Here is a 25660-nt window from a genome sequence, read left to right as displayed (position 1 = left end):
TCTTTCCTATATGTGTCTTACAGCCCATTTCATTGATCATGATTGGAAATTACATAAGAGAATAATAAACTTTTGTGTGATTTCTAGTCATAAGGGTGAGGCAATAGGACAAGCTGTCGAGTCATGCATGATACAATGGGGTATAGAAAAGGTGTGCACAATTACAGTAGATAATGCAAGTTCAAACGATACAGCTGTTGGATACTTGAAGAAAAAAATTTCCAATAGAAATGGTTTCATTTTAAATGGTGAGTTTTTCCACATGAGATGTTGTGCACACATATTAAATTTGATTGTCAAAGATGGGATAAATGAGGTCATCGAATCTATTTCTCAAATTCGTGGGGCAGTAAGGTATATTAGGAGTTCTCCATCGAGATTGGGAAGATTTAAGTCTTGTGTGGAGAAAGAGAGAATCACATATAAGAGCTCTCTTTGCCTAGATGTCCCAACTAGATGGAACTCTACTTATCTTATGTTGGAAACTGCATTGAAGTTTAGAAAAGCTTTTGAAAGGCTTGAAGATGAAGATGTACTTTTTGTGACAGAGTTGAAAGATGGGTCTCCTACTTTTGAAGATTGGGATAATGCCCGAGTGTTGACTCAATTTTTGAAAACTTTCTATGAGGCTACTCTACGATTATCTGGGTCTTTGTATGTTACATCTAACTCTTACTTCCATGAAGTTTTCAAAATTGAGCGCCTTTTGTGTGATTTGTCAAAAAGTGGAGATGTTTGTTTGAGCACTATGGCCTTCAAAATGAAAGAAAAATTTGACAAATATTGGGGGAATATTGATAAAGTAAACATGATGCTATTGCTTGCCGTGGTATTAGATCCTCGATTTAAATTGAAGTATGTTAAATTTTGTTACTCTAAACTTTATACTTCGGATAAAGTTAGTGCACTCACTAATAGAGTAAGTGGAGCATTTCATCGTCTCTTTATGCATTACCAATCAATTTCCTCACCGCCCAGTACTAGTACAGTTCAGAATGTAAATGAGATGGAGGTTGTTGAATCGGAGTTTGTTGACTCGGAGTTTGTTGCATTCTTAAAAGAAGAGGAGAGTGAGGATGTAAAGTCTGAGGTGGATAGGTACTTGGAGGAAGGTTGTGAAAGTCAAGACCCAAAATTTGAAATATTGAATTGGTGGCAAGTGAATAGTTCTAGATACAAAATTCTTTCCCAAATAGCAAGAGATGTTCTAGCTATTCCCGTATCTACTGTTGCCTCGGAGTCGGCTTTCAGCACCGGAGGTCGTATTCTTGATCAGTTTCGCAGTTCTTTAACCCCTAAGTTAGTGGAGTGCTTGATTTGTGGGCAAGATTGGTTACGGGCTTCGCCACTTCCTATTGAAATAGAAGAAAAGCTAGATGAACTTGAAGAATTTGAATCAGGTAACATTTTATTTATTTATTTAATGTTAACTCAATTATTATGTTATAATTAATTGTTGGAAGCTCACACAATGTTTCATTCTTATCGAAATTTGATTTATATTGTACCTTTTCAGTTGATTGTACGGAATTTTCTTTGGATTGACCTTGAAAGTCGAAATGCCACTTCACTCATGTTTTTTATGGTAAATGACTTCAACATAACCATCTAAATCTAAATAATTTTATTGCTTAAAAAAGTTTATCTTGCAAAGTTGCAATATTTGATTTATTATTCAGATACTAATATACTAAATTTATGTTATTTTTCAGAATATCTATGGATTTGAGGAGGAAATGATGCAAAGAATTGTGAGATTGGACATTGGAGGATTGGATGGCATTTCTTTTTATTTTTTCCTCTTTTCTTTTTGGATCATGTGCATGTTTTTGGAGGCTTGGGACTTTGGAGGATGTTTGAACTTTGGAGGCTTGGGATGTTTAGATGCTATATCCTTCTATGGTTTCAACTTTAAACTTTGAACTTTGATGGCTTGGTATGTTTAGACTTTAGATGCTATGTTCTTTTAGGATACAACACTTTGATGGCTTGGGATGGTTTGTAAAAGGATGTTTAAAATCCTATTCATCTTGAATGTCTGTTGATTGCTTCCTTTTCCTCAGCATTATTTTGATTATCTTATTTGTGAGCTTGTCAGTAAAAAGAAATTAAAAGATAGAGTTCATTTCTCTTTGGTCTCTTGAATATTTTCCAGGTACTGAAGTAGGAGCCAAAGAGCATAAAAGCTATTCAGCATGAGAATGTATTTGTGATTTTTGCATATAAAGCTGTTGTTACTATTATACTAACACTTATGAGGCCTGTTAGTGTTTAGTACAAGGCATTTTTCATATAAAAATGTTGTTACTAACAGCCTGTTAGTGTACTGTTTAGTATGAGGCATTTTGTTGTTTTGCATATAAAACTGTTGTTACTTGTTACTAAGTACTAACAGCCTGTTGCCCCTAGCCTGTTACTCTGTTAGTGTTTAGTACAAGTCATTTGATATATAACAGTTGTGGACTTGTGGGTGTAAAATTGTAAATCATGTAATGGTGATTTTTTGCTCACACAAAATCCCCCTTAAGCTCACATAAAACCAATCATTTTTTTCACTTGTTGTAAACCCAGAACCGAACCGAACCGAACCGGTTAAATTCGGTTCTGGTTCGGTTCGGTTCCAGGTTCGGTTCGGTTCGGTTCTGGTTCTATTTTTTGAGAACCGACTGAGAGTGGTTCGGTTCTGGGTTTCCCTCAGAACCGAACCGAACCGAACCATGTCCACCCCTAGTCACAGTGAATCAAAATAGCTGGAACAGGTCTTTCCCAAATAGGTATATCAGATAAAAAGTTTCTCAACCAACTAGCCTCTTTACATGCAGAGGTTAGTGCAATCAGCTTAGATTCCATAGTGGACTGAGCAGTAATAGTCTGTTTCTTGGATCTCCAAGAAATCGCACCACTACCAACAGTGAAAACATAACCAGTAGTAGCCTTGGAATCTTCTGACAAAGTATTCCAATCGGCATCACTGAAACCCTCTAAAACAGCAGGAAACCTATGGTAGTGAATTCCATTATTAATGGTTCTCAACTTCTAGTAAGTATTCCTTAAACATTTTTAAGGCTTCACTCTTATGTCTAATTAAATAGATGATTGTATACTTAGAAAAATCATCTATAAAGGTTATAAAGTATCTTTTACCACTACAGGTTAAGATACCATCTAGTTCACATATGTCACTATGAACTAATTCTAAAAGTTCTAAATTCGTTTCAATGCTTTTGAAAGGTTTTCTGAAAATTTTAGCCTTACTACAAGTTTCACATTTTTTAAAGTCTTCTGAGACTACTTTAGGAATCATACCTAGTACACTCATGTTATGTACATATTTTTTGTTTATATGACACAACCTAGCAAGCCATGAATTAACACAAGAAAGCATGTAAACAGAAGAATCACTTTCATTCGTTATTTCAACATTCAGTTTGAACATTCCATCACATGCATATCCTTTACCAACAAAGGACCCAAACTTGGTTACAACATACTGGTCAGACTCTATGGTTTGTTTAAAACCAGTCTTGTTAAGAAGAAAACCAGAAACTAAGTTCTTCCTCATGTCTGAAGTATGAAGAGCATCCTTCAGCATCACTTTCCGCTCTGAAGTGAAACAAAGCTCAACATCCCCAACACCGAGTACCTTCGTAGTATGCGAGTCCCCTAGAGGCACCTTCTTCTCATTATCTGCAGGAGCATACGTCTTGAACCACTTCCTGTCAAAACACACATGACGGGACACACCAGTATTGACCCACCACCCTTCAGATCCTCCAACGATATTAACTTCAGTGATCATAGCCACAAGTGGCTCTTCTGTCACGTTTGGCTTAAGGGACTGGTGCATTCTTCTTACGTCGACACATCCATGCAATATAACCTTTAAAACCATAAATATAACACATAACTTTGGAATAGTCATTCTTTCCAGAAGTTGGGTTTTGGTTCTGACGCTTGAAGGTACCTCGGTTTTGGTTTTGTTGCTTTTTCTTCAACTTCTTTTTTGGGCTTCAGATTCACTTGCTGTTTCTAATTTTGGTTATTAACTATAGAAATGGCATTCACATTAGTTACATTTTCCATATTCCCTTCTTTCTTATCTTGGTTACGGTTTTCTTCTTCGATCCGAAGACGAACAAGAAGACCCTCCATAGATAATTCTTTAGTTTTATGAAGAAGGGAATTTCTAAATTCTTTCTAAGAATGGGGTAATTTGTCAATCACGGCTGCAACTTGAAATTGTTCACTTATAGTCATTCCTTCTGCAAGGATGTCGTGAACAAGTTTTTGCAACTCATGGGTTTGAGAAATCACCGTCTTCTCATCTACCATATAATATCTAAAATACTTGCTAACCACATATTTTTTAGACCCGGCCTCTTCCGTATCATATTTCTTTTGTAAGGCTTCCCAAAGGGTAATGGAATCCTTACAATTACCATAAAAATCGTACAATTCGTCGAAGAGGCAATTGAGAATAAAGTTTTGCCATATGAAATCAGAATCTTTCCAGTTCTTTTTCTAAGTAGATCTAACCGGTTCAAGTTCTGATCTCCAAGGCCTTGGGTCTTCCAAAACATGGGCTACTTTCTTGGTGGTTAAAAAGAAAAATATTTTCTTCCTCTATCTCTTAAAATTAGCACCACTGAATCAAAAAGGCTTATTCGGATTTGAGGAATCCGACTTAATCTCATCATGGGATGTCATATTTTAGAAAGAGGAAAACAAAAACGAAAATCACCTTAAAATTGTTGTGAAATTTTCCTCCAAATATAAATAATATGGTGTACCTGATTACTGGTTTCTGTGAAAAACAAAAATAATAGATGATTACTATAACCTTTTTGATGAGGAAAAGCCTCAGGTGCAACAGATCCGAAGGCAATCACCCCCAGGATACAACAGCCCGACGCACCGTCAATATTTATCTGAAGTACACGATCAGATAGATTTGAACCACTCGGTAAACACTCTGATTGCCTAAGTAAGATAGAAAATAGAAGAGACAAGATAGTCTCAAATACAGAAATTAAAAATATTGTTATGTTGATGGCAAGCAATGTACTATTCTCAACATTAAGAAAACAGTGCTCTGTTATGAACAGAACAGGGAGAGAAAATAGAGAATGGTTATGTATTTAAAAATGTTGGTAAAAGTCTGTATTTATAAGCAAAACGTGTCTGTTAAAGACACCCGTTAAAAAATAATAAACACATCCTTTAAAAACGTATGGATGCATACCTTAAATGTTAAATATGTTTTTAAACCTTATTAAGAAGGTATCTAATCGTCAGATTTAGAAAGAATTAAATGGACGTGACCTTTGGGATTAAAAAAGAAAAGACACGATTGGGTTTAAAATAAACATGACTCTTGGTGTTTAAAAAAGGATAATCTCGTTTAGGGAAAAACCCAACCCAACCCAACCCAACCCGCACCGGCGACCCGCCCCAACTCGACACGGCTCAGCGCACGCGTGTGTGTGTGTGTGTTTTTATTTTTATTTGTTCTTTGTAAAATTCCCAAGGCAAACAAATTGAATGCCCTTGAAAGGCCCAAGCCTTTGTCTTAACACTCCCTCTTATATGGTTGGGAGAATTTTTCTCACTTTCCCATCTTGGACTAAACTTCTCAAGTGAAAAGAGAGCACACTCCAAAGGCTTCAAACTTTTAGTGGGAAAAGTACAAAAGAAAGAATAAATTTGAAAACTTCAAATTTTGGGTGGGAATTTCAAAAGTAGAGGGAATCGATTCAAAAAACCAAAAAGACTCCTTTTTTGTTTTAATTTTAGTATTAAAATACTAACAAAACATACCTTGAAGATGGATCAAGGAAAGCAACAGATGGTTTGGGGCAAGTAGCAGGTGGCTTGCGATTTCTCCGGCGAGCTCGAACAAGCAGCAGATGGCTTGTAAAGATGGCGTTTTTACCAAAGGCAACATGCAACGAAATTTAATTCATTAAAACTTATAAAATTCGTTTACAAAGCTGGTATTTATAGACTTGCATGGACGTTTCCTAGTAGATTTAGGCATCCTAAAATAAAAGAAAAGATATCTAAAGCAATCCAAGTTGACGAAGGAAAAAACTCTTCTCCTTGTTAGACGTCCAAAGACTTCCTAAAACTTCTACTATTCATCCAAATCCTAATACTCCTACAATATCTCTAAATTCCTAACATCTCTCTAGCTCTCTTTAAATATCTACAAATCTCTAAAATCCAAGCTACTTTTGGACGACTACTACGTCCCAAATAGAATTTAGAATAAAAAATGCCTAATAAATCAAAGATTAGAGATCAACACGGGCTGTTGATTTAGAAGCCGTCCAATGTCTTCTGATTTGTATGATCTCGAACAGTCCGATCAAGGTTCTAACAATCTTAGCCGTTGATCTTCGCAATCCGAGGGATGCACATGCATCACGGGAGGGTGGCGCTCACTTGTGTAGGAGAGAACAACCACCTCATATGAATAAAATAAGTAGGACAAAAAATGGCCGTTCTTCCCTGCTCAAGTGAGCCGTAGAATGGCTTTTCCACTGGCAAACCCCAAGTAATAAATTAATAATAGCCTAGAATAAAGTACGCAGGGTGATTTTTTCGCCTACGTGTAGGATAATACACCCAACTTGTAACGTGAATTGTAGGAGCGATTTTTGACATCAAATCACGTTAGAGGGGGGTGTATTATCCTAAGAGGGGGCGAAAAATTCATCTCCCTAAAGTACTGAATTGAGTGAAGCCATTCAAAGCCGAGACGTAGTCAGTGTTATGTAGCTTATGGGTGCCGCCACATTTGGACCGGTCCAAGTCTAACTAACCCCAACAACACGACAAAAGATTGGGGCATTCGATTTTCGATTAGGTTTTGGAAAGATTAGGCGAAAAAACGCGATCTAACTCCCACTCTAATAGACCTGCTGTTGCTAACATTACCGAACACGTTCCCTACTACTTAAAACCAAAACAAAGAAACAGAGACAGCAACAGATCAAATTCAAATCCATCTCCAAAGATAGGGACTCTAATCCTAATATAGTTTACAACTATGGATATTCTCTCTTAGGGGTGCCAACTGATTCATTTCGGATCGGATCTACTTACTATGCCTTGGTTAGGCCTGGCAAACGGGTGGGCCGGGCCGGGTTTCACCCAACCCATATGGTTCCAGGTGGTATGGGCTGGGCCACAAATGACACGGAATCTTACAGGTCACTATTTTGTGAACCCAAACCCACCCATATGGGCCGGGTGGACGCGTGGTTCACCTAGGTTTTTTTTTTTTTTTTTTTTCTGTTTTTATTTCCACAATATAGGATGATCCAAGCCGTCCATGCAATGTGCCATAACGTAAATAGGTTGGACCCAAAAATTCATTTCCAAAGGATGACCCTAGCTCTATGATCTATGGAGTAATTGCATATTATTATTTATGGAAACCTCAAACCTCTACTAGTTGAAAAATGAACCAGTACAAAGTCTGTTTCTCCTCTTTTGTGTTTTCTGAAAAAGTACAGTGAGGCCCTATTCATAGGATGATCCAAACCATTCATTCGTTGGGCTACAACGCAAATAAGTTGTACCCTATAGATTATCTTCATAGGAGGTTTATAACCCTCTGATCTATTGAGGTTCCTATGGAAATGATCTACGGTGCGCTCAATTTTTATTTTTAGGTAGGTAAGCTCCGATTGAATTTCCTAACTGTAGGTTGAAAAAGAAAGCCTTAACCATTGGCTCAATGCCATAAAATTTACGTTGTAGCCCAACGGATGAAAGGTTTGGTTCATCCTTTGAAGTGGGCCCAACTGTACTTTTTGAAAAATATTGGACTTAACAAGGCCCGATACATTGACGTCTAGGATCATCTGATCAAGGTGGCAACCAACAAAAAAGAGCTGATTGTTTGAGAAGTGATATATTCACCCCCTTTCCTTCCCCACTCCAACCTCCCTATTTTATTTATGACCACTCTTTTTAGTTTTTACACAAAAAAGAGCTGGACAACGGAAGAAAAGTGGGCGACTATATCATTTACCTGTTCGAGTCTTTGAGACCCTTTGACTGGTTGACCCCACACAATCCCCTTAATGGACGTCCAAGATTGTCAGCCGTAGCTCCATCTAACACCCTTCACACCCTCCGCTCATCTTACTCTCTCTCTCCCATCTTTTCTCAACCGGTCAACCTTCTGGTCAAACTCCCCACCTTTCCACCACCCCGTCGAGAGGGAAACAGCCCGGATCACCAGCTAAGGCCCCTAAATGACCGCTCAGTGATAAAGGAGGTAGGGGTGCAGAGACAGCCAGGTCTGATTCCCCTCGTTCTTGATCAACCAAGGGAGTGGTTAAATAATGCGAGACTCGATTTTCTTGCTGGACGAAGAATGGTGCTATCTGCGTATCTTCAGGTATCTCTATCATGGATGACAGTATAGACAAGGCGTCTGCGAACCGAAGAATCTCTGCCTGTCCCCATGGATCGATCGCAATCGGAGGCTATAACATCATCGGCCCCGAAGCGGAAAAGAACTCCATCGGCGATAAAGGAATCGGCGGCAAAAAAGAGCAAGGCATCATCTGACAAAAACATTCTCTGCCACTAGACCGGGATCGAGTCGACCGCCTCAAGCAACACTCACTAACGAGTTGCGATAAGATCCCCTCAACATTTATCTTTTGCTCGGTATTGAACCTCTAGGGAGCCAGACACGATCGCGGAAATCTCGCCATTATGCAACCAATCCGGACTACCGTTATGCGTATGACGGTCTATTTAAATTCAAAACGTCCCGCCAAGGCCACCATCCAAGATCTCTGCCTGGAATCACAGGAAATCATATCCCCACAATCTTATCTTCCATCCATCACGCCCAACATGGGCTAAATCAAAGCTTAATTGATATCTCAAGATCATGGGCCTCCTCCCCTATAAATAAGGGTCTACACTCGAGCAAAGGCAATTCGAAACCAATTCTCCTCCTCCTACGATATCCTGGTCTGGTAACTCGTCTTGGCCCTCCCCACCATTCATCGTCCATTGTCTGTGATTGCCTATTTCTGACTTGAGTGTCGAAGTGGCCGTCCGGAGCCATAACTCTGGGCCTGCTGACGCTTTATCTGTGAGCGCAAGATTACAGGTTCTCCTAGGCTAGTACGTGCAGTTAGATTTCGGGAGTCATCACCATGTCAGTTGCAGCATTTCCCTCACACAATCTCAACCCATCCCCGCACAAAAAACCACACAACCCCAACCCCATGGGCGCACCTCGAAACCATCCACTTAATCCAAGCCTACCGAGAAAAATGGTATTCTCTAAACAGTGGACAACTCAAAGCGAGCCAATGTGAGGAGGTTTCAACCTTAGTGCATCTCGATGTGGCTTCGACTCTCCTTCAAAATCTTCTCAGTGCCACCACAAGGTCAAGAAGCTTCAAAAGTGTTACCGTGCCGAAAAACAGCGTCCTTCTTCTTCTTCCAAATTCCCTTCTCCTTGGCCTTTCTTCAAACACATGTTTCTCATGGAAAGAGCTATCTCCTCCACTGTTAGGTACCTTACTAATACGCCGAAAGCTCCAGAGCTGATGGAACACGTTAGGCAAGGCCCTTTAAACCTATCCCATATCAGGCTGGGTCCCACCCAGCACCATACCTAGGCGGCCCCCCCACTTAGGACCGTAACATACCACCACGCTTCCGAATTTGCTTCCTCGACAGCCCACTCTATGACGACTTTCACGCTGACTTTTTTTCCAGGTAGCCCTTTCCACAGGTCGCCCCTTCTGCGGCTGCCCACTCTGTGGAAACTTCACTTTGACGGCTTCTACTCTAGTTTTTTTACTAGGTGAACGCGTTAGGCAAAGCCCTTTAAACCTGTCCCATACGGCCGTACCAGGCTCGGTCCCACGCAGTCCCATACCTAGGCGGGCCCCACTTAGGACCGTAACATCCACTCGCGAATCCGACGCCACTACCTCCGATGAAGACGAAGATCTGGATGAAAATCAGAATAACACTCGGAGTATCACTCACATTCTAAATAGGCCTCAGGTTATTGAGAATTCGTTCCCTAGGTTTTCTAGAAACCCTAGGTTTCGGAAAAGGGGATTTTTTGATCGGCAGGAGGAGGAATGTAAGGATTTTGATGCGTCTTTGTTGGATCTGGCTTCGGTGGTTAGGGAATTTGGGGAAGGGTTTGTACGGATTGAGAATATGAAGATGGAGATGAAGAGGATGGAGATGATTCTTGAATCTCAGCGGCGGATTGCGGATGCCATTGCCAAGGCTTTTTGGAAGAAGGCCAAGAAGGAGGAGGAAGAGATTTGAAAAATTCAGGTGAGGTTTTGAAATAATGAGAAGGTAACAAAATTAGTGTATAATTGTAGATTAGTAATAATGATGAATGCTTGTGGGTTCTTCCTGATGGGGTGTGAAAACACCAGCCTCTCACAGGCCGCCACCTGTCCCAGAGTAGGTGAGCTGCAGCCTCTCACAGGCCGCCACCTGTCCCAGAGTAGGTGAGCTGCAGCCTCTCACAGGCCGCCACCTGTCCTGGACACCTGTCCAGGACACCTCACCAGATTTTCCTATAAATACAGGATCAAAGCTCAGACCAATGGGTAATGCGAAAAATCCCTTCTCTCCCTAAACTCTTAGACATCTCCCCTTCACTCCTGCTCATACTGACTTGAGTGTCGAAGGGCCTGTCCGGAGTAAAACCCGGTCTGGTCTTCTGACCTCGCTTGCCTTGTGCAGGACTCAGCCCTCATAGCAGGACTCTTTCTCGACCACCTCACTCATCGTTCACTCCGGTCCCTCAGGACTCAGCTCCCCTAGTCATCCAGCTCAGCTCTTACATCACTGCTGTACCTGTTACCGATTTTAGGTCTAACAGATTGGCGCCATCCGTGGGACCCCAGAACTAAAAGCTGTCTTTACACATCCCACTCACAAAAATGGCAGGACACAAGAGTACGCGGATGCCTACTGCGCGGGCGCGGACTACCCAAACCGCGCTACCCCGCAGGACCCGGAGCGAGCGAATTGCATCACTAGTAGTAGCAGCTTCTGCTACAGCAGATCAGAGCCCGGCTCGCTCAGAACATCTGAATCCCTTGCCCACCCCGGAGCAGGTTCAAGCTCTATTTCAGCAGATGACAGCCCTCGTTGGGCAGTACTAGCAACTACTTCAAGTACCCCCTCAACCTCCCCTAGAGGCTCCGCGATCTGTCCAAGGAAGGCCAAACGTCCACAGGGGAGAGTCATCACACCATGGTGAGGGCCGAACTCATCATTCCATCAGACAAGTCCCTCACCCCACGACGAGGCATGCCCAAACAGAGCCTCATCACCGTGAAAGGTCGCGGTCCCCCTCTGCACAGAGGCGCCGAGCTCATCAAGATCGTGCGTCACCAGCGAAACCTCGACCTCGTCGTATGAGTCGGGAGAGCCAATCCGGCTCCGCGGCGAGCCAGTCTGTGGAAAGGATCAGGTCCTTGGACCATAGGATGGATCCACTGCTACAAAGAATGGAGGAGATGGATCATCGGATAGAGGAATTGGCGAAGGACCAGAGCCGGCCAGTCTCCAGGGTGTTCTCAAGCAGGACGCCATTCACTGATGATGTTCTGGGTGCCCCAGCACCCAGAGGGTTTAAAATGCCCGCCGTCCCTCAGTATGACGGCACTACAGACCCCGTGGACCACTTGGAGACGTTCAGAACAATTATGCTCCTCCACGGAGCTTCCGACGGCTTTCTTTGCAGAGCGTTTCCAACGACGCTAACTGGCGCGGCAAGAGACTGGTATTCCAGGATCAAACCGAACTCCATCAACAATTTTGATGATTTTGGAGAGGATCTTGTCCGCCACTTCATGAGCAGCCGCAGGCCAAGGAAAACAACAGCTTCCCTGATGGCCTTGCGACAGGACGACAACGAGCCTCTGAAGGTGTTCGTCCGCCGATTCAACAGGGAGGCACTTCAAGTGCCAAATCTAGATCCCTCAGCAGCAATGAATGCGCTCCTCGCAGGCGCCAGGTCTAATGAATTCCGTCGAACGGTGGCTCGACAAAATCCGCACTCACTAGCGGATCTTATGGCCGGGGCAGAAGAGTACATAACGGTGGAAGAAACACTGGCAGCTCTTAATTCAAATCGGAGGATAACCTCTGAAGAGAAGAATCTCCCTAAGCAGCGCAGGGAGGATAAACCTCCCAGGAGAGAGAAGTCTCCGCCTCCTCAGAGAAGAGAAGAAAACTTCACGCCTCTCAACACCTCCAGAAAGCACATACTGGCGGCGATCAGCGAAGAAGAGTTCGTGAAGTGGCCTACTAGAATGATCTCCAAGGGAAACAGGAGAGATCCTTCAAAGTACTGCCGGTTCCACAAGGACCACGGCCACGACACAGATGATTGTTGGCAACTCAAGCAGGAAATTGAACAACTCATCAGCCGGGGCTATTTGAAAAAGTATATCCGAACTGACAGCCGCAACCAAGAGCGCAGAGGAAAGAGCCCCCAGGGCCGCAGCCCTCGAAGATCACAGCAGCCCCCTGCTCGGGACAAAACCCCTCAGCTGGCCAATGCGCAGCCTTAGGCACCCCAACCTCAGCCAAGGGGGGTCATCAGTACAATTATGGGTGGGCCTGCAGCTGGGGGCACCTCTTCTACCGCTCGCAAAGCATATGCACGGCGAGTTAACGCCGTGCACACAACCAGCAAAAAGACGAGAACGGAGAATGAGATCTCCTTCTCAGATGCAGATCTGGATAATCTTATCCTGCCCCACGACGATGCACTGGTTTTAACCATGCTCGTCGCCAACTGGGAGGTGAAGAAAATCCTCGTAGACAATGGGAGTTCGGCGGACATTCTATACTACCACGCCTTTGAGAAAATGATGATAGGCGACGACCGTCTGAAGCCGGCAAACTCAGATTTATTTGGCTTCTCCGGAGAGGTCGTGAAAGTGGTGGGGCAGATCGAGCTCCCTGTTCTTGTCGGAGATCCACCTTGTCAAGCTTTCGCCATGGTCAACTTTCTGGTAGTAAGGGCAACTTCGGTCTATAATGCTATCTTGGGACGGCCTGGCCAGAACCTCATCCTTGCAGTAGCCTCGGCCTACCACCAAAAAATGAAGTTCATAACCCCCAATGGTGTGGGGGAAGTTCGAGGAGATCAGCCTCAATCCAGAGAGTGCTACACAATGGCACTTAAAGGCAAAAATGCAGTGGAATCACTGCCAATTGAACTGCTCGATGTAAGGGACGAGCTCAGAGGGACTCAACCTGCTGAAGACCTCCTCTCCATCCCACTGTGCCCAGAGGACAGTGAGAAAGTCGCTCTGATCGGTTCCTCCCTCAGCACCAGCATTCAGCACCAGCTCACCAATTTTCTCCAGGACAATGCAGATGTCTTTGCATGGGTTCCTGCCGATATGCCCGGCATTGATCCAGAGATCAGCACACACAGGCTCGGTGTTGATTTAACCTGTAGACCGGTGAAGCAGAAGAGACGACATTTCGCCTTCGAAAGGCGGCAGGCAATAAAAGAAGAACTGGAGAGGCTTCTGAAGGCTGACTTCATTCGCGAGATTCGATACCCGGACTGGTTGGCAAACGTAGTCCTAGTCAAGAAGACTAATGGGAAATGGAGGACCTGCGTCGACTTCACCGATCTGAATAAGGCTTGTCCTAAGGACAGCTATCCACTCCCGAAGATCGACCAACTCATTGACGCCACAGCGGGTCATGAACTGTTGAGCTTCATGGACGCCTTCTCCGGATATAATCAGATCAGGATGTACGAGTCGGATATACCAAAGACCTCCTTCGTCACAGATCAAGGGACTTACTGCTACCGAGTTATGCCCTTCGGCCTCAAAAATGCCGGAGCTACTTACCAAAGGCTTGTGAACAGACTTTTTCGGAACCAGATCGGCCGTAACATGGAAGTCTATGTAGACGATATGCTGGTCAAAAGTCGGAGTGCGCAGGATCATGCGTCTGATCTCAGAGAAACATTCCAGGTCCTGAAGAAGCACAACATGAAACTTAACCCCACCAAGTGCACATTTGGTGTCAGCTCGGGGAAGTTCTTAGGATTCATGGTGAGCCAGCGAGGGATAGAAGCAAACCCAGAAAAGATCAGAGCCGTGATGGAGCTTACTGCTCCAAAAACCATCAGGGAAGTCCAGCGGCTCACGGGAATGATAGCGGCGTTAGGTCGCTTTATCTCCAAATCAGCGGAAAGGTGCCTCCCCTTTTTCAGCGCGGTCAAGGGACTCAAGACTGCGCCCTGGACGGAAGAATGCCAGATCGCATTCGAAGAGCTGAAAAGATATTTGTCCTCTCCGCCATTATTAACAAAGCCGGAGCCGGGCGAGGAGCTATTTTTGTATCTCTCCATCAGCTCCACGGCTCTGGCAGCTGTCCTCGTCCGTGAAGAGCACCGCCAGCAAAAACCTATTTATTATGTCAGCAAGGTTCTTCACGACGCAGAAACAAGGTACCACCGGGTCGAGAAATTGGCTTACGCTCTGGTAATGGCCGCCAGGAAGTTAAGGCCGTACTTCCAAGCTCACACTGTAAAGGTCTTGACTGATCAGCCACTTCGACAAGTTCTCCATCGACCAGATATCTCCGGGCGACTTGTGAAATGGGCTGTAGAGCTAAGCGAGTTCGATATTCAGTACGCACCCAGGCCAGCTATCAAGGCCCAAGTACTGGCAGATTTTGTAGCCGAGTGCACTATCCCCCAGCAGGTCGTCGACCCTGAAGCATTGCAGCTCCCAGTTATAGAGAAAGTAGTCCCTGAAGAGCGTATGACAGAGGAAATTTTGACGGAAATTAGGCCACCTTCAGCCGGACAGGACTCCATAACCAGCACACCGACTTGGGAAGTATATGTCGACGGATCTTCAAATAAAAACGGCTGTGGAGCTGGCCTCATCCTCACTGGGCCTGATGAGTTCACTGCGGATTACGCCCTGAGATTCGGGTTCCGTGCATCAAATAATGAGGCGGAATATGAGGCACTCCTTGCCGGAATGAGCCTAGCGATTCAGACCGGCGCCCAAAAATTGAAAGCATACTGCGACTCGCAGCTGGTAGCAAACCAGATCCAAGGGGTCTACGAAGCCCGAGACGAGCGTATGATTAAATACCTCGCCAAGGTTCGCCAACTTTCCAGCCGGTTTGCAAGTTTCGAGGTCATCAGAGTGCCAAGAACAGAGAATGCCAAAGCTGACGTGCTGTCAAAACTGGCTGCCTCTGGATATACCACTCTCGGAAGCATACACATGGAGTTTCTACAGAGGTCCAGCATCGACAGTAAAGCCATGGAAGTCATGCAGGTGGAAGATGAGCCGTGCTGGATGGATGAGATCATAGGATATCTGCGCGATGCTAGACTCCCGGAGGATAAGAAAGAAGCTCGTAAGGTGATACAGAGAGCTGCCCGATTCTCCCTCAGTGGTGACAATCTATACAAAAGGTCATATACTCTCCCATATCTGAAGTGTCTGAGGCCGAGCGACGCCGCATATGCACTACAAGAGACTCATGAATGAATTTGCGGAGAACATCTGGGGGGCAAAGCTCTGGCGATAAAGGTGCTGCTCAGAGGACTATATTGGCCTACAATCAGGCAGGATGCCCTGGATCTGGTTAAAAGGTGTGAGAGGTGTCAGAAGTTCTCTCCTACCATCCACCAGCCCGCCGTAGCAATAGCTCCAATTATTAGTCCGCTTCCCTTCGCAGTATGGGGGATGGACATCCTGGGCCCTTTCCCACCGGCCTCTGGAAAGCGCATGTTCGTGGTAGTGGCGATAGACTATTTCACTAAGTGGGTGGAGGCAGAACCTCTGGCCCAGATCACTGAGCAGAATGTGCAGAATTTCTTCTGGAAGGCAGTAGTCTGTAGATTTGGGATTCCCCGTATCTTGATCACAGACAACGGCAAACAGTTCGATTGCCGGAACTTTCGAAAGTTTTGCTCGGACTTAAAGATTGAACAGAGATTCACTTCAGTTGCTCACCCCCAGACCAATGGGCAAACGGAAGTAACTAATAGAATCCTGCTTCAGGGGATAAAGAAGAGGCTGGATGAAAAAGCTGGTCGTTGGGCAGATGAGCTCTATCACGTTCTGTGGGCTTACCGCACTACTCCTCGCACGACGACTGGTGAATCGCCATTCAACCTCTCCTTTGGTACTGAGGCTGTGATACCAGTCGATATAGGTGCTCCGTCTCCCAGAATCACCAGCTTCAACGAGCAGCTTAACGGCGACGGGCTCCGTGCCGATCTCGACTTACTAGAAGAAATCCGGGAAGAATCTCGAATCCGGGTCGCCGCTTATAAGCAGAGGATATCAAATTATCACAACTCCAAGATTCGCCCCAGAGAATTCAGGACAGGAGATTTGGTCCTGAGAAAGGCAGCCGTCTCCCAACTGACGAAAGTCGGGAAACTCTCCCCGACTTGGGAAGGGCCATATCGAGTGAAAGAAGTTATCCGGCCAGGAAGCTATAAACTGGAGACACTGGAGGAGCACTTATTACCTCACGCATGGAACTCCAAAAATCTCAGGAGATATTATCAATAGACAAAATGTACGGCGTAAAAAGGTGACTTTGTAAATTTGTAAATTTGTTGTTATAAATAAATAATCTTTTTTGCAGACTTTGTTTCACTCTTACTCTCTGGAAACCCAGTTCACAAAACTTGGGTACTTATTGGAAACCCAGTTCACAAAACTTGGGTACTTATTGGAAACCCAGTTCACAAAACTTGGGTACTTATTGGAAACCCAGTTCACAAAAACTTGGGTACTTATTGGAAACCCAGTTCACAAAAACTTGGGTACTCATTGGAAACCCAGTTCACAAAACTCGGGTACTCATTGGAAACCCAGTTCACAAAACTCGGGTACTCACTGGAAACCCAGTTCTTAAACTTGGGTACTCACTGGAAACCCAGTTCACAAAACTCGGGTACTCACTGGAAACCCAGTTCTTAAACTTGGGTACTCACTGGAAACCCAGTTCTTAAACTTGGGTACTCACTGGAAACCCAGTTCACAAAACTTGGGTACTTACTGGAAACCCAGTTCTTAAACTCGGGTACTTGTTGTTCCTGAACTTGGGTACTTGTTAGAAGACCAGCTCGTCACAATTCGACTATCAACAGCCTCAGTCCCAGGTTATCAAAATTAAAAAGACAAGTCGAGCAAATTACTCAGTTGAGAAATATCAGAGACAGACAAATGTGATTTCATTGATCAGAATATGTGGGGCCTCGAGGGCCATTACAAAATTCACTTTAAAGAGGCTGGTAAGAGCTGTAGGGTCTCAAGGACCATTACAAAATGAGGTCAAAATAAACAAAAAAAAAATAATACTAAGCATCTGGAAGAGAGGTGATGTCAGCAGGAGCATCAGTAGGAGCTTCTGGCTCCTCATCAGTAATCTTCGGCCTGGCAGGGAGAGTCATGTTCTGCATCAATAAGTTTGGATTGCAGGCCTGGAGCTCCTGGAGGCAGTCGTAGTATCCAAGACTATAAGCCTCGCTCGACAGGCTGAAAAGTTCAGCCTCCTTCGCCTCTGTGGCCTCCTTCACTGCCGTCTCCCGCCTCTCTTTGGCTCTTCCTCTTTGAGCCTCCATGGCTTCAGCAGCCTTGACCAGTTTCTTCTTCTCTGCGGCCAGATCCTCCATCAACAACCTCTTCTCCTCCTCTACTCGCCCGATGCTCGTTTGAAGCTCCTGCACCTCAGCGGCCAACTTTCCGTTCACTTCTTCAGATGCAGTAATGGCTTGGGAGAACTTCTTACTCTTCTCCTTGAGGTCATTGTAGTAGAGCAAGATCTGAAGAAAGAAACAGGCATGAGTATGGTAAAAGGAAGAAATGGGCAGAAAGTTAGCAAACGGATCACCTCTTGCTTACCTGGTAAGCTGAGGATAACACAGCCTCCTCTCCTGTAGCTGGCGGCTCATGAAGGACCTGTTGCTTGTCCTTCCGCAGCAAACACTTGCTCATGATCTCTGCTGCTACTCGGCTCTCGCCTAGGGCAATGTCATCCTTCAGAACGGCCCAATTGGGTCGAAAGACGTGCTCACTAAGCCCCGTAGGAGGACGACCCCCAGAACCGGTTCCGGTAGAAGCACCACCGGACTTAGAAGAGCCATCGCCCTGAGCAAAGGGGCCTATTAGCTTCACCGTAGTCTTGGCCCTCTGGGATGGGGGTGGAGGAGTGCCCTGTGATGGGGCCGGACTCGCCAGTACAGTCGCCTTTCTCTTCTGGCGCTCCTGTTGTGCCTGTGCAGCACCCTCCTGTGCCCGTGGTTGGGCTCCCTGTCTTATCTTCTCGACAGTCGATTGTTTCTTCATTTCTGCCAGACAAGCAAGCAGTCAGAAGCAAGCATATAAAAGTAAACATATTCTAAAGACAAGTCTAGCTACATACGTTCTGGAGTCGCGGCACTCACGCCCAGTCCAACTAGCACCTCCTCTCCTGAGAACTCTGCACAGCGGATAAGGCCTGATTGCTCAATCTCCTTCCGCATCAAGGCGAAAGTCTCTCTGTCCTCACTCTCGAGGAGCGGCTTTCGACTTAATTTGGAAGTGTCCGGAGTGTCCCACACTAGAGGGACAGGCCAGGGCTCACTGACCTCCTTATCCTCGACGTAGAAGAACCTATTCTTCCATGAATGTATTGACGAGGGGATGCCGGTAATGATTTTGAGTTCAGGGCGCTGGCTGATGTAGATCCAACCCCCTTCCTTATGCCTCTTCAGATGTGCACAAGCACGGAATAGCGACAAGCTCACGCTCCTCTCTAACCGGCCGTGGACAAGATACAAGAACCCAGTCAGTAGTCTCCATGAGTTCGGAGCTACTTGAGCTGGGGCCAGTCCGTAGTATCGAAGCACTGCTGCGAAGAATGGGTGCAAAGGAAATCGGAGTCCCGCCCTCATCGACTCCTCATAAATACAGAGATCTCGACTCTCGTTACAGGCTCTGTCTCCCTCTATAGCTGCCTTCAGTTCAAATCTTGGAGGCACACAGTACTTATTCCTAATGTCGCCTAGCATGGACCTGGTGAGGTAGTTCTCTTCGACTAGAGCTCGCAGGTTGTATTTTGGGTTGGCATCCATCCGCGATCTAGCGACTACCTCCACCGCCTGACCAGGAGGGAATGTTGTAGACGCCTCAGCAACGTCACTTTCAACACTCCCTTCTGCTCGGGAGAGACTACCAGTGGGGAGTGGAGTGGCGTTCAAGTCTAAAAACACCTCCTCCTTGTCCCCTTCGTCGTCACTATCTACAAGATCTACTCTAGCGGACGTCCTAGCCATTACAGGCTCCTGCGGCGGCCTAAATTCTGAACTACTGCTAGTGGAGGACTCCGTACCAGACTCGGAACTCGAATTACTATCAGACATGTAGTAAAGAGAAGTGCTGAGAGGAATACCGGTGAGTGGAGCTCGTCAAGTCCTTGCGTAACTCGAACTGCGAACTGCGAACTGAGAACTGAGAACTGAGAACTGAGAACTGAGAAGTCGAAGCTCCCAGAGCAAGAAAAAGAAGAAAAGATGAAAAGTAAAAAGTAAAAAATGAAAGGGGGTAAACCTCCTTTTACAGCTTTTCAGAGGCGGTGGGGCATTAAATACGACGCACGCATCTCGAGGACACTCGAATGGCGCCACGTGTCCCATATTTATGACGGACACATTCTCCCACTCAAAAATACGATCAAGCACGCGCGTGTTCCTACGTGCATGAAAATTCACATCTCCGCTCCGTACTACATGCTCCGCACTACATGCTCCGCACTCCATGCTCCGTACTACATGCTCCGCACTCCCTGCTCCGTACTCCGTACTCCGTACTCCGTACTCCACGCTCCGCACTCCGTACTGGATCTTTAAATCCGAACTGGATATAACGCGTTTCAACAAAACGACAAAAACCAGTCCGGTCTGAACCGGACTGGCCGCAAGACGACAAAAATCAGTCCGGCAAAATCCGAACTGGATATAATGCGTTTCAACAAAACGACAAAAACCAGTCCGGTCCGAACCGGACTGGCCGCAAGACGACAAAAATTAGTCCGGCAAAATCCGAACTGGATATAACGCGTTTCAACAAAACGACAAAAACCAGTCCGGTCCGAACCGGACTGGCCGCAAGACGACAAAAATCAGTCCGGTAAAATCCGAACTGGATATAACGCGTTTCAACAAAACGACAAAAACCAGTCCGGTCCGAACCGGACTGGCCGCAAGACGACAAAAATCAGTCCGGCAAAATCCGAACTGGATATAACGCGTTTCAACAAAACGACAAAAACCAGTCCGGTCCGAACCGGACTGGCCGCAAGACGACAAAAATCAGTCCGGTCCGAACCGGACTCCACTTCCAGCCGGACTCCGGACTGGATCTCCAGACTCAATTTCCAGCCGGACTCCGGACTGGATCTTCAGACTCAATTTCCAGCTGGACTCCGGACTGGACCTCCGGACTCCACTTCCAGCCGGACTCTGGACTGGATCTCCGGACTCCACTTCCAGCCGGACTCCGGACTGGACTTCCGGACTCCACTTCCAGCTGGACTCCGGACTGGACCTCCGGACTCCACTTCCAGCCGGACTCCGGACTGGACCTCCGGACTCTACTTCCAGCCGGACTCCGGACTGGATCTCCGGACTCCACTTCCAGCCGGACTCCGGACTTGATCTCCGGACTCAACTTCCAGCCGGACTCCGGACTGGATCTCTGAACTTAGTTTTCTGACTCATTCCCAGACAATGCCTACCCGTTAAGAGAATCGATTGATCACACTTTCCCAAGTCTCTCAATGACTTGGGAAACTGGGGGGCAACTGATGGGGTGTGAAAACACCAGCCTCTCACAGGCCGCCACCTGTCCCAGAGTAGGTGAGCTGCAGCCTCTCACAGGCCGCCACCTGTCCCAGAGTAGGTGAGCTGCAGCCTCTCACAGGCCGCCACCTGTCCCAGAGTAGGTGAGCTGCAGCCTCTCACAGGCCGCCACCTGTCCTGGACACCTGTCCAGGACACCTCACCAGATTTTCCTATAAATACAGGATCAAAGCTCAGACCAATGGGTAATGCGAAAAATCCCTTCTCTCCCTAAACTCTTAGACATCTCCCCTTCACTCCTGCTCATACTGACTTGAGTGTCGAAGGGCCTGTCCGGAGTAAAACCCGGTCTGGTCTTCTGACCTCGCTTGCCTTGTGCAGGACTCAGCCCTCATAGCAGGACTCTTTCTCGACCACCTCACTCCTCGTTCACTCCGGTCCCTCAGGACTCAGCTCCCCTAGTCATCCAGCTCAGCTCTTACATCACTGCTGTACCTGTTACCGATTTTAGGTCTAACACTTCCCATTGAGATCAGGTACTCTTTCGTCGAGCTGTTCTTCTGCGCCTGATTCTTCTATCCAACTATAGAGATTTCATTGTTTTCCTTGGATGTTGGTTGTTGGATTGAATTAATGGCGTATTTTGTGGGATTGTGTATGGGGAGGTTTCTAATGTTTAGTTTTCCTGATATTGGATTAGATTTCATGGCTTGATTTACTGAATTGTGTATGATGCCTTGACTAATGGAGATAGATTTCCTATTATGTTCATATGCATTGGAAATTCCATTTTTCTTGACTGGATTGCTGTATAATTCTAGTCTGGGTTCTGCTTGTTTAGGTAGTCATTGACACCCAGTGCAATCTGCTGTGGCTCTTTGCCCTTTTCACTTCACAACATAGATGGGATAATGAATATGGATTTTTTTTCTTCACATAGAACTCACATGCCTATGCAGAACTGCGAAGATAATAAACTAGCCATTGGCATCTTTAAGACATGGATGTACAACTTGGTTCCTTGAGTTCAGAAAATTGGGTTGATCATGTCTGTCTGTTTTGGTAGTAGAAACATCAAGCAAGAGGATAATGGTTTCAATTTGGAAATCACACAATGTTAAGGTCCTGTTAGCTTTGGATTTGAGAATTAATTGAGTCCAAAGCTCATTATCGAACTCGAAATTGCGTTTTGAGTCTGTTACAGTATAAAAGATTAAATAACGCCATCTCCAACAGCTTAAGCTTTTGGAGTAATTGGTTGTTTCACATGGTATCAGAGCCAACGGTCCCGAGTTCAAACATCCTTGTTAGTAAAAATCCACATGCAATGGCCAAACCCAAAAGAGGGGCCACATGTGCCATGTGTAGGCCAACCCTAAAAAAGAGGGGCCACACGTGAGGGGGAGTGTTAAAGTATAAAAGATTAGATAATGCCATCTCCAACAGCTTAAGATTTTGGAGTAATTGGTTGTTTCACATGTTGAGCAAGAGAGAAGAGATGAGAAGACGGTGAGGAAGAAAATAGTGAGTTAGGGAGAGCTCCTCCTCACTTATGTATTTATATAAGAGAAAGAGATACAAAGACTTAAATGCCCTTGGGCATCCTACACACAACACACACTTCTAAATATTATATTTACTGAAAGACTTGGTAAACACATCAGCTAGTTGATCCACTGAACGAGTGAAGGAGACGCGTATCTCGTCCTTTTGTATTCGTTGGCGTATGAAACGACAATCAACCTCTATGTGGCCTAAGCAAATGCTATGAACTGGATTCACCCATCAAAACAGAAGACGTTTAAGCATGCCCAAGTTGTAGTTAGAAGCCTTTGTAATTGGTGTCTTAGTTTGTTTAGACTTTATACTCACAATGCTCTAAAATTAAACAGGATATTTTGAGGAAGTGGATCTCCCAGTCTCCCTAAGCAAGCCCTAAAATCCAGTAAGCCTCTACTTTTTAGTTTCTTCTTGTTTACATCTGTCTTACTAAATGCTAGTTTGGCGTAGCATTGAATGTGAAGGAAAGCCTTTGTACTTGGTGTCTTAGTTCGTTTAGAGTTTAGACTTTAAACTTACAATGCTTTGACATTAAACAGGATTTTTTGAGGAAGTGGACCTCCCAGTCTCCCTAAGCAATCCCTAAAACCCAATAAGCCTCTAGTTTTTAGTTTCTTTCATTCACCGTCAATGTTGTACCAAACTAGCATTTAGTAAGACAAATGTAAACAAGAAGAAATATGAAAGGATGTGGTGTCTTATGATCCTTAGTATTTGGAAGAATAGGGATTATGATTATTCTCAACCTTCATTTTCTCTAGCACATGCAGGCTTTGTTTCTCCATAACTATCTTGGCTATTCAACAATATCTTCCATTTCAAACCAAAATCGAACTCCTATCCCAGTAAGCAACGTTCTTTTATTTTCTTTTGATGTGCTTCTGGTAGAACTCAACCGGAGGGAGGGAGGCTTGTTTGTTATAATTGCCAGGTAAATGATTATCACTTCTTTGAGGTACTCATTTTCATTCTTTTGCTGACTCCAAAACGGGTGACATCTTTGGCTTATCTTCCTAAAAATGTCTATTTTCATTCTCTTCTTTTCCCTATCTGTAAATTCTTGAAAGTTATCCTATTATCAGATAAATGTTAAACTGATATTGGAAAACTAGATTCTGGTGCTCACTTCTTCATCATTCCGCGGGTATCCTTTCTGTTTCTGTAGTAAAATCAGCTGCTATGATCTTTTTCATTTCTGCTATAACAAGTCTATCTCGTGACTTAGTATTCTGTGTCAATCATATGAGGAATTTTCACCAGATTCCTGTGATCCTAACACCTGAATCAATTGGATTTACAGTTTGTATGGCTCAGCCTATTAGTCTCATGGTCAGGAAAGATTAGTCTCTCTGAGGGGCTGTGTTACGCATCATGAATACAATATGATATGTTTGTAATCACTGTTAATGGGAGGCACCTCTCTGCAAGTCCAACACAGTGTTATAACAAAAAAGAGATTTCTTTTAACAGCACCTGCCAAATCATGAATCTATGATTCGTTTTCTGTGGTTACTTTTGGCCATAATATGATAGTTGGATAAACCATTAGATGCCCTTCTGTTTCATTAGCAGAATACTGTTATGGTAGATGAGCTTATTTGTTACCCACAAATGAATTTTTATTGTGATTTTTCAGTGAATTGTTTTATTGGCAATTTTTTAATGGTTTTATTGTGATTTGTTTAGGGAAGTGATTTATCCGCCCCTTTTGATTACTTGGGACACCCAGGGCCAGTGTACGTGGCAATCAGCCCCATTGAATCCTTTTGACGTGAAGTACATCAGCCCTTCTGCAGTCATTGATACACTGCTGCTGGGTGTCCCAAGTAATCAAAAGGGGCGTATATATCACTTCCCTTTTTTATTGGCAATTTATATATATGAAACTTTATGTGTGATAGACTATGCACAATGTTTCTCAATTGGGCACTGCAGAAGTACCCTTTTTATTTATGCATCCATTGGTCAGGATCATGTGAGGTCAGGATAGGGAAATTCTGGTGAGAAGCCCATCCATTAGTGGCAGTATAATGTGAAAATAATGGAATAGCCAGAGAAATTGATAATGTATAGTGAATGGATTAGAGCGAAACATTCTTGACTCCATATGGAGACTTGAAGCTCATGTTCATTAATTTTATTTTTCTGCACATTGCAACTGTGCTCAACACAAACGAAATCCGGAAATTCATTTTTTTTCTTTTCAGTCAGGCATGTCAAAGATCACTTAGATCAATTGTCTTTTTAAATGAAAAAATCAAGATAATTTTTTTTAGTATAACTAAAGTGAAAATCTAGGCTGTTGGAGCAATTATGACTATGAAAATGTGTAGATTGAAGTTATAGCTGATCCAAGAAACTCCATGATGAGGATTTATGTGTGGTACTTAGCGACCAAATCCAGTAGAGGAAACTGATTAGTTCTTCCTAGATTTACAAGAAGAAAGTCATGTCTTTATGTTTGAAGTGACATATTTGCCTATTAGGGAATTATTGTTCTATAAGAAAAGTGTTTCCTCTTCAAAGCAGATACAAAATAAAACCATACTCTTTTTCTCTGCAATGTGCTTTCTATTTTCTACTGTCTTCTGCCTCCTCTTCTTGATTTCTTGTCAAGGAATTATAAGCATGTTCATAGAGCTTATGTGCTATGTGAGAGCAGACCATCGTCAAGCTACACCTTGTTGGATCCCGGCAGTAGTTGGGAAGCCCATTTACACCATAGATCATCTTTGTGGGGGCAATATTTTCCTTAAGGACAGCGAGTTTTGACCCGTGTCTTGGCCAGACGGGTAAGTTCGTCTTTCTTGTTTTTTATATTATTCTTCATGCTCTTGGTATCCACTTTCATACAAACAGTACTCCCGTTCTTATAGTGGATTCATCATGACTTCATGAGTTTGGATTTACTTGCTTGAGAAATTATCATCCTGCATTATTAGAGATTATATTTATATCCCTACACATTACACAACCAAAAAATTATTAGAGATTATATTTATATCCCTACACATTACACAACCAAAAAAATATAAGAAAAAATCCATCAATTAAAGCAATATCGAGGAAAAGTAAGTCAACCCTCAGTTTTGCTTTGAAAGTCATTCCTTCACTTATAATCTGGGAGATATGGCGGGAGAGATGAGATGCAGTAGGCGCATGGAGGGTTCCTCTAAGCCAATCAGTTTGTTAATTAAAGCGTACTACTTGGGGAAAGAT

The 25660-nt window shown here is 44.4% G+C and overlaps 1 long non-coding RNA gene across 1 annotated transcript in view; it reads left to right on the top strand.

Annotated features, from left to right (window-relative positions):
• Window positions 1-9922: 9922 nt before the first annotated feature.
• LOC143858381 (uncharacterized) overlaps window positions 9923-25660 on the top strand; it is a 77803-nt gene continuing 62065 nt past the window's right edge. Inside the window, exons 1-2 of the long non-coding RNA XR_013238939.1 lie at window positions 9923-10338; window positions 25104-25233. This is a non-coding gene — a long non-coding RNA (uncharacterized LOC143858381). The remainder of the gene's footprint in view (window positions 10339-25103; window positions 25234-25660) is intronic.

Source organism: Tasmannia lanceolata, unplaced genomic scaffold (genome assembly GCF_043159265.1).
Source record: "Tasmannia lanceolata isolate RefF3 unplaced genomic scaffold, GAP_Taslan_0.1 ptg000026l, whole genome shotgun sequence".
In the NCBI taxonomy this organism is placed as follows: Eukaryota; Viridiplantae; Streptophyta; class Magnoliopsida; order Canellales; family Winteraceae; genus Tasmannia; species Tasmannia lanceolata.
Note: the sequence above shows the minus strand (reverse complement) of the source record. Positions and strands in the feature narration are given on the sequence as shown.